The sequence below is a fragment of the Panthera leo genome, chromosome C2 (genome assembly GCF_018350215.1).
Source record: "Panthera leo isolate Ple1 chromosome C2, P.leo_Ple1_pat1.1, whole genome shotgun sequence".
Lineage (NCBI taxonomy): Eukaryota > Metazoa > Chordata > Mammalia > Carnivora > Felidae > Panthera > Panthera leo.
Window position 1 is genome coordinate 11,890,895 of NC_056687.1, and position 14,022 is coordinate 11,904,916.

At 47.3% G+C, this 14,022-nt stretch overlaps 1 pseudogene; it reads right to left on the reverse strand.

Annotated features, from left to right (window-relative positions):
• Window positions 1-203: 203 nt before the first annotated feature.
• Window positions 204-972, reverse strand: LOC122230017 (annotated as a pseudogene).
• Window positions 973-14,022: the final 13,050 nt, after the last annotated feature.

Genomic DNA, 14,022 nt, shown 5'->3' on the forward strand with positions numbered 1-14,022 from the left:
GGCCACCACGCAGGAGCCCAGTGCTGGAAGCTGGGTCCAAGTACACAGAGGGGAATCTTGGGAATCCAAACAAAAGCCCAAAGCCAAGGCCTTTATTCTAAGAAAAGTCCTCTTTGCTGTCCAAAGGGAGCCACCCTGCACTTTTATTTCTTGTAGAATAACAATCTGTCCCTTGCCCTCTTTTGTCTGCATTCACAGCAAAATAAACAGTGAGACAGCTGCTCCCCCAGCGGGGCAGTGGTTCCCTGCGTCCTGGCCTCAAGCCCCTGTCAGCCATAGTCTTACCCCCTCTGATTCTTCTGATTCTCCTGCCAGCTGGGACGCGCTCTCAGCCAAGTCATCTCCCGGCCGCTGGAACCTCCTGGACTGCACATCCTATGTGTATTTGATGGTTACCTTGAATTCAGCCATCTCACACTCAAAAAGCTTCAGCACGCGGGCCTGCTCTGGGGTCAGCACGTCGCCCTCCTTGCACACCTTGGACAGGCCCAGTTGCCTCCTCTGTGGCTCCATGGGGGGGGGGGCTTGCTTCAGCCCCCCCCCTCCCCCCCCCCCCCGGGGTCCAGGGTCATGGTGAAAGTTGCTTTGCTTCCAGCTCTGGTGAAGTCCATTTCCCTGTGTCTCCTGAACCACTTTCACCTCGTCCTGCGGTAGGTGAAAAGGGGACAGACGTCACCCCTGAACCTCTGGCTGACCTGACGCAGGGTGTCTTTGTACTGGTCAGATGGCCTTCATACCAAGGCAGCCATCATCACTTGTGTTTTTGCCAAAGAACGTCTGGCTATGTTGCCTGGCGTTCTGGATGTCCTTCCGCTGGCTGGATCCCTGGAGACCAGCCACGGAGACGCTGAAACGGTACTCGTGCATGTCCACACATTTCCAAAGCTCTCCTGTCAGGTTCTAGTTCAGTTCTAAGCCTTTCTTGGCAGTTTTGGTGAAGGAAACTTTCTTGTCGTACTTGGATCTGGCCATCGCACCGCAGGTAGAGGCAGCGGAAGGTGGTCTACGTCATTTAACTTCATTTAACGTAATTTAAAAAAAAAATTAAAAAGATTTTGTTCTTAAGGAAGCTCTACAGCCAGTGTGGGGCTCAAACCTACAACCCCCAAGATCAAGAGTTGTGTGCTCCACCAACGGAGCCAAGAAGGTGCCCCCTCATTTAATTTAATTTAATTTAATTTAATTTAATTTAATTTTTGTTTAATTAAATTTACAACCTTTAATTTTAAACACCAAGGAGCAGTCTCAGTCTTTTCAGATGTAACACTTAATTAGCACATCCGAATATTTTGTGCATACAGTGGGGATTGGTTTCCAGTCTTTTCAGGACACTTTTTACACACGTAAAGTGACAGGCTTTGAAGCCAAAGCTCTGATCTCTTCCTTAATCCTGATGCATTTGCGTTGTATTTCCAGAATAAAGACGGAGGTCCCCTGAGGAGTTTCTGGGAAGTTCTGGGGACACTGATGCCAGGCAAGGACGGAGAGAGAAAAAGGGAACCATGTCAGCTGAGTGGCCAGCAGTCGATAGTCAAGAGGGCCACCCGAAAAGCCTAATCACATGGTGGGGACCTGGAGGGTCGAGGCTCTGGGCAGGTCAGAGAGGAGAAGGAAAGCAGGAGCAAGGCAGCTTGGAAGGCAGGGGGCTGGGGGACAAAGGGCGAGGGAAAGCAAAAAGCACGGCCTGAGTTGGAAGAGGCAAAGCAGAAGTCGCCTGCCATTAACCCTAATCATGCAATATCCTTCAGTTTTATGTAAGAAGAGACATCATGGCATTCAGTTGCTGTGTTGAAGAGCAAGGTATGAAAAAGAAGTTTAGAGCCGATTTTACATGAAACATTGTTAGATGGGTGGGGCACGTTCCTTATAGCTTATGTCACATGGGCCATTGTCCATGTGGCCTCTGTTACAAATCTTTTGCTTAGGTTCACTCATAAAAGGAGAAGGGGAAAGGGAAGGAGGAGGAGGAGGAGGAGGAGGAGGAGGAGGGGGAAAGGAAAAGGAGAAGAAGGAGGTAGGAGGGGGAGAGGGAGGGGGGAGGCCAAAGAGGAGGAGAAAAACAGGACTTGGTGGAGAAATGTAATTTATCTCATGACAAATACACGATAAGGGATGCTTGTTCTTGGAAGCTGAACTTGCCCAGCGCATTGTAAAATGAACACACTTGTGATATCTCTCCCGCTTCCGGATCTAGGCAGCCCGTGCCACGACCGCACCAGTGTGTCTTTCGATCCACTATTAGCTTAGGGTCCTTTTGCTAGTCAGAAAGCACTGGATTCTAGTCTTAGATTTATCTTGCAAGCCTGTTCAAAAGAACATTGCCTACAGCTACCCAAATGTCCATTGGTGGATGAGTGGATGGAAGCCAGACGTAAGAGGTCACATATTACGTGATTCCATTCATATGAACTACCCAGAATAAGTAAATGCATAGAGACAGAAAGGAGATAGGTGGTCTCCAGGGACGGGATGGGGGAGTACAGGAGCGATTACTTAATGTGTGGGGGTTTGGGGGGGGGTGACGAAAATGGTGGTACTCGAAATGGGTGGTGGTCGCATAACATTGTGAAGGTACTAAATGCCACTGAATTGTACACGTTTCAATGGTTAATTTTATGTGAATTTCATCCCCCTTAAAAAAAAGAGAGAATATCGCCAGTGGCACATCAGATTCCAATATAATGTGAAGTTCTGTTCCTCCGTGGCGGGCACTCAACCTCCCACTCCCAGAGCGCCTGGGGGTGAGTTTCTTAGATGCTTCTTCCAGCATCTCTAACCTCACAGCCAAGGAGGGAAGCCTGACTCATGGAATGAGAGCAGTCTCTTAATGGCCGTCTCTGCTTTGCTGTCTCGCCCGCCACTTCCTTGCAGTGTATCAATAGATTTCTGTCTCCTTTGTTCTACCTTGGGTGCATTCTTGCACCGCCCGCCCGCGGGCTTCCACCCCGTTGGGTCACCCCACATTTGGTGGCTCCCATCCGATTGGGAGATCCCACATGAGTGGCCTCCCCCACCCCCAGCATTTGGTGGACCGCACATGGAGAGCCTTGGGCAGCCGGAGCTCTCCCTGGATTCTCCGGGAATTTCTCGGGACTGTCTCTCGGTGGACCGACTCTGGTAGTTCTTGGCAGTTCTTGGCGAACTGATGACCTCCCGCGGAGGTTGACTCCTCAGTGAGGATCCAAAGCGCCAGGGGGATCCAGCTGGCCACGCTTGCCGGAATGGATGAAGGATTTTGCCTTTTGCTCTTGGAAGGGATCCTTCCCTCCCTCTCCTCTCTCTCTCTCTCTCTCTCTTTTTCATTTAATGTTTATTTTTGAGAGAGGGAGAGGGAGACAGAACGTGAGCATGGGAGGGACAGAGAGAGAGAGAGAGAGAGGAGACACAGAATCCGAATCAGGCTCCAGACTCTGGGCTGTCATGTCAGCACAGAGCCCGATCTGGGACTTGAACTCACAAACCGTGAGATCATGACCTGAGCTGAAGTCAGCCGCTCAACCTACTGAGCCACCCAGGCGCCCCCCCCCCCCGCCCCGCCCTGCCCTTTCTTCAGACAACTGAAGAGCTCTGAGCAGGGCAGCTCCCCGGTGTGGTCTGAAGGTCTGAGAACGAATAAGTTGGACTGTCTACACCTTTGAGGGCAAAGGACCCCTTTGCTCCACTTTCTCCTTCCATCCCCTGAGGTCCATTCTGCAGGTGTGGGGTGGAGGGGGGCGGGGGGGTGGGCAGCTGGCAGGGGTGGCTCCCGGGAGAATTCGCACATGTTCCAGGCTCACTTGGGACCCTTTCCTGCCACAGGCTGACTTTCAGCTGCCTTAGATCTTAAAACCAAAACCAAAACCAAAACCCTAATACAAGGTAGACTCCTGTGATGAAGGCAGAGGCAAAGGGGCATGGGCAGGAGAGAGAAAGGAAGGAGGCAGGTAGAATCTCAGCCACGAATTCTGCATTTTAGAACGAATGAAAGAGAATGGATGGGAAAGTGCTAACATTCCCACACAGGGAAGAAACAGATGCTGTAAAAGTCCTAGCTGTGGGTACAGATATAATTGAGTCACAAATCGAACAGTTTAGGAGGGGTTGTATGTGTGCTGTTTCCAAATCAGGTACGTGTGTTGTCCAAGACTCTGCAGATGGGAAATCCTAGAAGTAATACAGCCACCGCGAAAAGGGCCACAGAAGACTTTATCTCTGGATCTGAAGTTGCCACTGATTTACTGGATGACCCCGGGCATTCATTCATTCATTCATTCATGTATTCAACAAGTAGATCTTGAACACCTATTAAGTGCTACGAAGCACCCTTCTAAGGGCTAGGGATCCGGCAGTGAACAAGACGCACAAAGTTTCTGCTTTCGTGGAACCTAGAGTCTAGCGTGGACCCAGACAAATGTGCAAAGACATATTTGTTGAACCGAAACGGCCTAATATCATGTCAAGTAGTGGTATGTGCTATGAAAAAAAAGGAAGAGCAGGATGAGAGACGGTGAGAAGGAAGGTCTCTCCCCAGAGGAGACATTGCAGCAGAAAGGCAATGAAATGAGTAGGCTGTATAAGCAGAGCGTGTTCTGGGCACAGAGAAGGCCGGGCGCAGAGCCTCTGGGACATACCCATGCTCGCACATTCCAGGCACGGCCACGAGGACAGAGCATATGAAGGCAGAGACAAGAAGGCCAGGCCAGTAGTGTGTAGAGCCTGCAGGCAATGAGAAGGGTGTGTGTTTTCAAGCCGCATCTCTGCCGTTGTATGTGTTAATCCTTCACTCCCCGTATTGCCAAACAACATTCCATTGTACGCATATACCGCATTTTACTTATCCATTCCTCTGTTGATGAATATTTGGGTTTTCTCTACTTTCTGGCTACTACAAATGCAAGCTCTTGTACGGACATAGGTTCTCCTCTCCCTTTGGCCACACACCTAAGAGTGAAATCACCCGGTCACATAGTGATTCTGCGCGATCTTTGAAAGACCGGCCAGACCGTTTTCTGAGGTGGCCGCCCCGTTTCACAACCCCGCCGGCAATAAATGAGGGTTCTGATGTCTCCCCATCTCTTCGAACACTTATTGGATGTCTCTTTCATTATAGCATCTTGGAGGGTATCCAGTGGAATCTCACTGTGGTGTGCCTTTCCTTTCCCTGATGGCCACTGAGCAACTTCTTGTGTGCACCTTGGCCATTGGTTCATCTTCTTTGGAGGAACGTCTATATGGACCCTTTGCCCATTTTCAAATTGGGTTATTTGTCTTTTCATTGCCTTTGAAATCCTCGCAAGCTCTAGTTCTACCCAATGCCACACAAAAGGTCCCTCAAGTTAAGAAACTCTGGACTCTAGAACTAGACTCTGGGGCCAACACAGGACAGGATCAGCAGGTGACCTTGGGGAAGAAGAGGTGTGATCACACCCGGTGCTTATGTCTCTCCCGGCTCACAGTGACCCTGGACTTACCCCATTTTAATAGTTTAATGTCCAAAGGGCTTTCGTACACTATGAGGAACCTACACTAAATTGTTATTTGTTTTTAAATTTAAAACAATGTTTTAAATTTATTTATTTATTTTGGGGGGTGGGAGAGAGAGGGAGAGAGAGAGAGAGAAAGCATGAGTGGGAGAGGGGCAGAGAGAGAAAGAATTCCCCGAAGGCTCCAAGCTGTCAGCGCAGAGACTGACGCGGGGCTCGAACCCACGAACTGGGAGACCATGACCTGAATGAACTGGGAGATCATGACCTGAGCCCAAACCAAGAGTTGGATGCTTAACCGAATGAGCCACCCAAGTGCCCCTGTTATTTGTTTTTAGACAGTTAATGGTTGTCTAAATACTCACATTCTGCTTACATAACTATTATATCAAAAAATGATTTTACAGATTAGAGCTCCGCAAACATTTTAATAGAGATAAAAACGTAATGAATTAAACTCTTCCAAATGAAAACTTGATGCGAATTACAAACCAATACATTGATTATTCTTCCAAATGCTTTACACATCTCAAAAATCTGATACATGTGAAGACGATTATAAAATGTTAAGTATAAACCCTAAAAAGCCTTTTTGCAAAAAAATGCCAATTGTCATGGATCTAAATTTGCTTCTTCATTATCTTTGCTCATATTCTTATCCTTTTTCATATGGCTTCCCTGGGGTGCTGGAGGCTTTCCATCTGCCCCCCCCCCCCCCCCCCCCCCCCCGAACGCCTCTCACCTCATCTGCCCTGCCCTGTGCTCTGGGAGACTTGTATAAAATGCATCAACAGATTCCTTTATCCCTGTCTTTGGATTTTGTCAGTGGAAGGCATCAGCTCAAGATTTGGGGGTGGCAGAACAGTGAAGTGGGCTCCTTTCCTGAAGGAGTCTCCGTGAGTTGGCTGTGTCTCTCAACAAGAAGCCATATATCCTGCCACTGACCCCAACTCTCTGTGGGGTGATGGTTCCCCCCTTTCTCCTCCAGGCCTGGACCCAATAAGCTCCCCATGCTAGTTGACTTGGGGCATCCGAGTGACCTTTGCTGACCCAGTGAGGGTGACCAATACAGATTTAGAGTTGAAGGCACAGAACCAGGGACAGAAGACTTGGGTCCGCCATCCAGGGGATTCTGTTCAAGTAGAATAGGCTCTTTATCTTTTTTATGGCTAGCTTTTGTCCCTTACAGGAGGACCTGCCCAAGTTATTGGCTCTAACCGGTTTTGCCTTGATTTGTGTGTGTGTGTCCTTAGTCTTATAATTCTTTGAAAAATAATGCTGTTTGGATGTCTCGCCTTTGAAAGGAGAGCCTGATAGAAGACGATGTCTAGTTACATGAGTGTTTGTGATACAACCGACATAAAAGACATTTCATAATTGCTTTTGTCCCCATGGCACTTTTGCAATCTGTCACGTGACGTATTTACGTATGCTCATTGTCCACGGTGTTAGTCGGAGTTCTCTAGAACAGCAGCACCAAGCAGATTAATTGCAGGAATTATCTCACATTAAATCGTGGAGGCTGAGGAGTCCCACGGTCTGCTCTTGGCAAGCTGGAGCCCCAGGAAAGCTGAGGGTGTAGGTTTCAGTTCACGTGCAGAGGAAGACCAATGTTGAAGCTCACAATAAATTCTCTCTTTTGTTCTATTTAGGCCTCCAGCGGATTAGATGATCTGCTTTCCTCAGTCTACAGAATCAGATGTTAATCTCATCCCCAAACACCCCACCCCCAAACACTGTGGGGTGGGGTTTGGCTAAACCCAGAATGATGTTTAGCCAAATATCTGAGCACCCCCTGTCCCGGTCACGTTGACACGTAAAATTAACCATCACATCTTTCTCCCTTCACTGAAATGTAAGTCGCATGAAGGCAGGGACTCTGCCACAGTCATCTTCTGTTGTATTCCTGGCATTTAGAACCTCACCTGGCACCAAGTAGTTGCTCAGCAAATAGTTGTTGAGTGAATGAACGAAGCTAGCCCCTCTCTCACTGAATTGATGAGAAACCCGAGGCGCGGGACGGTGCATGGTCAGGGGGTTAATGGCTAAGTTGGGACTCCATCTCAGGGGGCTGTATCAGTTATCTGTTGCTGCATAACAAATAACCCCACACTCAATAGCTTAAAACAACACTCATCTCATAGTTTCTGTAGATCAGAATTCGGGCACAGCTTAGCTGGCTTCTCTGTTCAAGGTCTCCCAAGGTATCAGCCAGGGCTAGTGTCCACTGGGGCAGAACCCATTTTGAAGCTCACATGGTTGTTGGAAGAACTCAGTTTCTCTAAAAAAACCTTTTTGTTACTGTTTTTATTTATTTTGAGAGAGAGAGAGGGAAACTATGAATGGGGGAGGGGCAGAGAGAGAGAGAGGGGGAGACAGAGAATACGAAGCAAGCTCCAGGCTCTGACCTTTCAGCACACGGGGCTCGAACCCACGAACTGTGAGATCGTGACCTGAGCTGAAGGTGGATGCTCAACCAACTGAGCCACCCAGGGGCCCCGAACTCAGTTTCTTTAGGGTTGTTGGACTGAGGACCTCAAGTCTTTGCTGGAGGCAACTCCAGTGCCTTGCCACGGGGGCCTTTCTCCCATGGCTGCTTGCTTCTTCAATGTGTGTGGGCCAAGAAGGCAATAGAGAGAGCCTCCTAGCAAAATGGAAACTACCATCATCTGTAACTAAAATACAGACGTGGTGTCCCTTCGACTTTGCCACATTCTATCGAGGGATAGGTACCATCCATACTCAAGAGGAAGGGATTCCTCAGAGGGGTGAATACCAGGAGATGGGGATCACAGGTGGCCTTCTTAGCCCGCCTGTCACAGATGGGTACGAGCACAGACGCTGGAGTCAGACCACCTAGGTTCAGATCCCTGCTGTCGCTTCTTCCCTGCGTGATCTCAGGTAAGTTACTCAGTCTCTCTCCGTTTCGGTTTCAGCCTTTGAAAAGTGAGGCAAATAAGAATAACTGGTTCATAGGGTTGTTGTGGGAATTGAGTAAAAAACGCGAACATGCTGACAACTGGGCCTGCGCAAAGAGATTGCCGACTGGGGATTGGCTGTTATCCCGTGCCCCCCGGGCACGGGTGCAATGCGGGCCCCCAAAGGAGGGGGAGCCTCAGCTACCCTGTGTTTCCTGTTTGTGCAGAATTATTGGATCCAATCTAGGGTCTGTCCCTATCATGGTTTCTCCTGCCCAGAGGCTTTACTCTCATTGTGTAGTCTTTTGGGTACATTTGTAGTCACAAACCAAGGGCAGTGAGTCTGGACTCATAAAGTGCTAGCCCACTGGTAGTAGGTGCTCCGTGAAGAGTTCTGATGGGCCCGGAAACAAAGACATTGTTGGGGGTCTGCTCGGACCGGGCGGGAGCAGTGAAGCAGCCAGGAGACAGATGCGAACTTGACTCAGGGAGAAAATCACGTGAAGTCTCCATCGCTTGAGACAGACCTTTTATTGAGTTAATTAATTAATTAACTTATTTTCATTTTTCAAGGAAGTGGCTTGGCTTGAGCATTGTCTGAATTAGAGAGCTCAGGATTTGAGACAACTCGCGGAAGTCTGTGGCTGAAGGGGGGTATCAGGTTCCCATACGATGAATCGGGACCTCCTGCTCTCGCTCCCCATTGTAAACGCTAAGAAGAGGCTATACCTGGTCAGCCTTTCACCACAAGGTTAGTTTCCTGTGGCCGCCTTAAGAAATCACAGCAAACCGGGGCGCTTGGGTGGCTCAGTCGGTTGAGTGTCCGACTCTTAATCTCAGCTCAGGTTATGATCTCACAGTTTGTCGCATCGAGCCCCCCGTCTGACTCTGTGCTTACAGCACGGAGCCTGCTTGGGATTCTCTCTCTCTCTTTCTCTCCTTCTCTCTCTCAATATAAATAAACACTAAAAAAAAAAGAAAGAAAAAGAAAGAAAGAAAGAAAAAGAAAGAAAGAAAGAAAGATTACAGCAAACTGAGTGGTTTAAAATGACAAAAATTTATTTTCTCATGGTTCTAGAGACTAGAAGTCTGAAAGCAAGATGTGGCAGGGCTGTGCTCCTTCCAAAGGTTCTGGGTAGGATTATACCTAGTTTCTGATGGTGGCCTGCAATCCTTGGCATTTCTTGGCTTGTAGAACATTTGTTCCAACATCTGCTTCCAAATTCACATGACCTTCTTCCCGTGTTTGTCTGTGTATCTCTTCTTAGAAGGACATCAGGCAATGCGCTAGAGTCTACCCTAATCTAGTATGACCTCATCTTAAATTAATTAATTACATCTGCCAAGACACTATTTTCAAATAAGGCCACATTCTGAGGTTTTGGGTGGACATGAATTTTGGATGGGCTTTATTCAACCCAGTACAATCGCCCATAAGTTTTATATATTCATCTTCGCTAGCTACAAATCATTTCTCATTATGGCTCTGAGGTCCTCTGGAATCTAGAGCCATGGGCAATTTATTATATTCTAATTCTAGGATTCATTCTCTCTCCCGCCCATCATGATTTTTTAATTGAAGTGTAGTCGACACGCGATGTCACGTTAGTTTCAAGCGTTCCGCAATTCTCTACTCTGCGCTCACCATGATAAGTGTAGTTACCATCTGTCACCTTACAATGTCATTACAATGTTATTGACTGATTCTCAGCGCTGTACTTTTCAACCCCATGACTTACGTATTTTATAACCGGAAGCCTGTACCTCTTAACCCCCTTCACCTATTTTGGCCATTCGCCCAATCCCCTCCCCTCTGGCCACCATCAGTCCGTTCTCTGTATTTATGATTTTGTTTCTGGTTTTTGTTTGTTCACGTATGTTGCTTTTTGGATTCCACATATAAATGAAATTGTATCCTATTTGTCTTTCTCTGTCTGAATTACTTCACTTAAGGGCATACCCTCTAGGTTCATCCGTGTTGTCCCAAATGGCAAGATCTCGTTCTTTTTTATAGCTGAGTAATATTCCGTTGTATATATATGTACCTCATTTTCTTTATCCATTCATCTATTGATGGACACTTAGGTTGCTTCCATAACTTGGTTATTGTAAACAATACTACAATAAACATAGAAGTGCATATGTCTTTTTAAATTAGTATTTTCATATTTAAAACAAATTTTACAGAGAGAGAGAGAGAGGACATGCGCTGAAGTGAAGGGCAGAGGGAGAGAGAGAGAATCTCAAGCAGGCTCCGTGTGGATCCTGACTCGGGGCTCAATTTCACAACCCTGAGATCACAACCCTGAGCCAAAACCAAGAGTCGGATGCTCAACTGACTGAGCCACCCAGGATCGGTTCAGTGTTTTCATTTTCTTTGGGTAAAAACCCAGTAGTGGAATTACTGGAATTACTGAATCATATGGTGATTCTATTTTTTATATTTTGAGAAACCTCCGTACTGTTCCCACAGCGGCTATACCAGTTTGCATTTCCACCAACAGTGCACGAGGCTGTCTTTTTCTCCACGTCCTCGCCAACACTTGTTATTTCTTGTCTTTTTGATATTAGCCATCCTGACAGGCGCGAGGTGATATCTCATTGTGGTTTTGATTTGCGCCTCCCTGACGATGGGTGATGTTGAGCATCTCTTCATGTGTCTGCTGGCCAGTTGTTTGTCTTCTTTGGAAAAACGCCTGTGCAGGTCCTCTGCCCATTTTTAATCAGATTCTTTGTTTTATTGGTGTTGAGGCGTATAAATTATGTATATATTTTGGAGACTAGCCCTCTAGGATTCATTCTCGATTAGGACAAAACTATGGGATAAAGTGAGCTCATCTGTGAGCACACAACCAGTGACCGTGAGTCTTGGGATGGGCCATCTGAAATTCTGCCTCCTCTGAGCATTGAAAATGGCTTTATAGACACCCAGCGAGGTAGGGTATCATATCTAAGGCTCCTTAGACGTCATTGCGTCCAGCTCAAACTGCAACCCAGCTCAGCCCTGACTGATCACCTTCATGCTGGAAGGAGACCATCACCTTCTGAGGCTGCTTGTTGCCTCTAAGGCCAAAGGGATGGATGGATGGATGGTCTTCCTTCCAGGAGCTGAAGTCTGCCTCCTCAAGCCCAGCTGCACTGTTCTGCCTTCTCATTAATCCTTCACAAGACAGCCGAGGACAGGTCAGCCCCCATCACACCTCTGTTTCTTTTAAAAACATCCCTATTCTGCCACCCTTTCCATTTTTTTTTTTGAACGTTTATTCATTTTTGAGAGACAGTGAGAGACAGAGCAGGGGCAGGGGAGAGGCAGAGAGAGAGGGAGACACAGAATCGGAAGTAGGCTCCAGGCTCAGAGCTGTCAGCACAGAGCCTGACGTGGGGCTCGAACTCACGAACTGCAAGATCATGACCTGAGGCGAAGTCGGACACGTAGCCAACTGAGCCACCCAGGCGCCCCAACTGCCACCCTTTTCACAGTGTGTGGCAGGTTTTCACTGTGGTACCAGGACCAAAATATAATTTTCCATATATGATCTGACAAAGGCCCTGTATACTTAGCGTTTCCTCTTTTTTTTTTTCAAGTTTTTATTTTGAAATAATTTGAAACTGATAGTGAAAAAGAACTCCCTCATGTCCTTAACCCAGGTGCACTGGCTGGTGTTTCTCTAGAAAACAGGATGGGCCAATGTCAACACTGTGGAGGGCTCAGCAGGTGGTCCTCGGCGCCCGCACACTGGGATTCGAAGAATGCAAGAACAGGTTACCTCGCTTTCTAGGAGACACACGGTTACCACTGGATGAGTTTGAGGTCAAATACATTCCCTAGCTCATTTTCAATTCTTGCTTTCTTTGCAGCACTCAGTCATGAGAAACTTCAGTTCAGGGGCATCTGGGTGACTCAGTTGGTTAAGCATCTCGCTCTTGATTTTTGCTCAAGTCATGATCTCTCGGTTCGGGAGTTCGAGCCCCGCGCAGGGCTCTGTGCTGACAGCTCAGAGCCTGGAGCTTGCTTCGGATTCTGTGCCTTCTTCTCTCTCCACCCCTACCCTGCTCACGCTCTGTCTCTCTCTCTCTCAAAAATAAATAAACATTAAAAAAAAGAAGAAAGAAAGAAAGAAAGAAAGAAAGAAAGAAAGAAAGAAAGGAAGAAAGAAAGAAACCTCAATTCAATGAATAACCCCTGGTAAGGGTATCTTGTTGGTTTTAGTCAACCATTGATTGTCAAAGTCTTGTTGAATATCTCATTTGACATGCTCATTGCTCACCTCAGCTTTGTCTTATCTGCACATTTGAAAGGAATGGCTTCCAGAACGTTATTCTATCTGTGGATTCTTTTTTTTTTTTTTTTTTTTTTTTTTAAATTTTTTTTTCAACATTTTTTTATTTATTTTTGGGACAGAGAGAGACAGAGCATGAACGGGGGAGGGGCAGAGAGAGAGGGAGACACAGAATCGGAAACAGGCTCCAGGCTCCGAGCCATCAGCCCAGAGCCTGACGCGGGGCTCGAACTCACGGACCGCGAGATCGTGACCTGGCTGAAGTCGGACGCTTAACCGACTGCGCCACCCAGGCGCCCCTATCTGTGGATTCTTTATGCTGTGTGAAGTCATTAACTATTTGCTTTGTTGGCCACAATTCCTTCTAATTAATTACTGCCTCGGCTATCTTTCCTCCTATTTTCCACCTGGTTCTCACTAACATGTCGTTACATGACCTGCCAAAATCCAGATATGCATTGTCAACTGTAGCAATTTCCAGTCTCTGTTCCTTGACTGGCACCTGTATTTATGGGTCCTCTTCCAAATAAGGATCTTATGAAATGTTTAAAAATGATCTGTGCCATATTCGCCTTCTGGGACAATGCCCTGCATGAGTCAGTTTACTATATGCCCTGAAGAATCCCGCAATAATAATATGTTTTCAAACTCATTTTGTTTAACCCAGTGCTTCTCCAGTTCCTCAATGATCACTCCCCTTGTTTTGGTTACCATTTTAAGGAACACTAGTGTTGTGAGAAACCCTGTGAAGGACAAACTGAAAGATCTCACTAATTCACCATATAAGTCACCTAGTCCGTGGAAAGAAACGAGGCCACGTTGACAGGATTCAAAACCATCCATTCAATAATTCATCCTCGATATTAACTTTTTTTTCCTGGTGAATCAGACTTAATCTTAACGGTTTATCGTTTCCCGAATCTTTCTTTCCCCACCCCCCCCCACCCCCTTTCTGAAAATGTGGTAACTCTTTGCGTCCACGGTGTCGGCAACTTCTCACTCACTATAATTCGAATCCCCAATCTTGTTGACCAAGGGATCGGTCGCACGTTGCCAAGTTCTGTTAGCCTGTGAGGCAGTGTCCGAGTCCAGACGTGTTGTCTTTGCCCTGGAGGGCTCTCTGAGCAACTCTTCTTGGCATCTCACGTTTCTCGGTTCGGTGCTGTGTATACAGCAGGCGCTTAATACATGATCTTCCTTTCCAGGCTTGTGCAAGACCTTCAGAAATCTGAGCCGGCTGAGCCTTCCCGATGACGTCTTTGAACTATAAAGAAGTGGTGTGGCCGCCCCGGGGCCACCAGTTATTTTCTCCTACCGTCTGCCTCAGTTCGCCTCAGCTGCCACAGCTGAGTCCCACAGCCT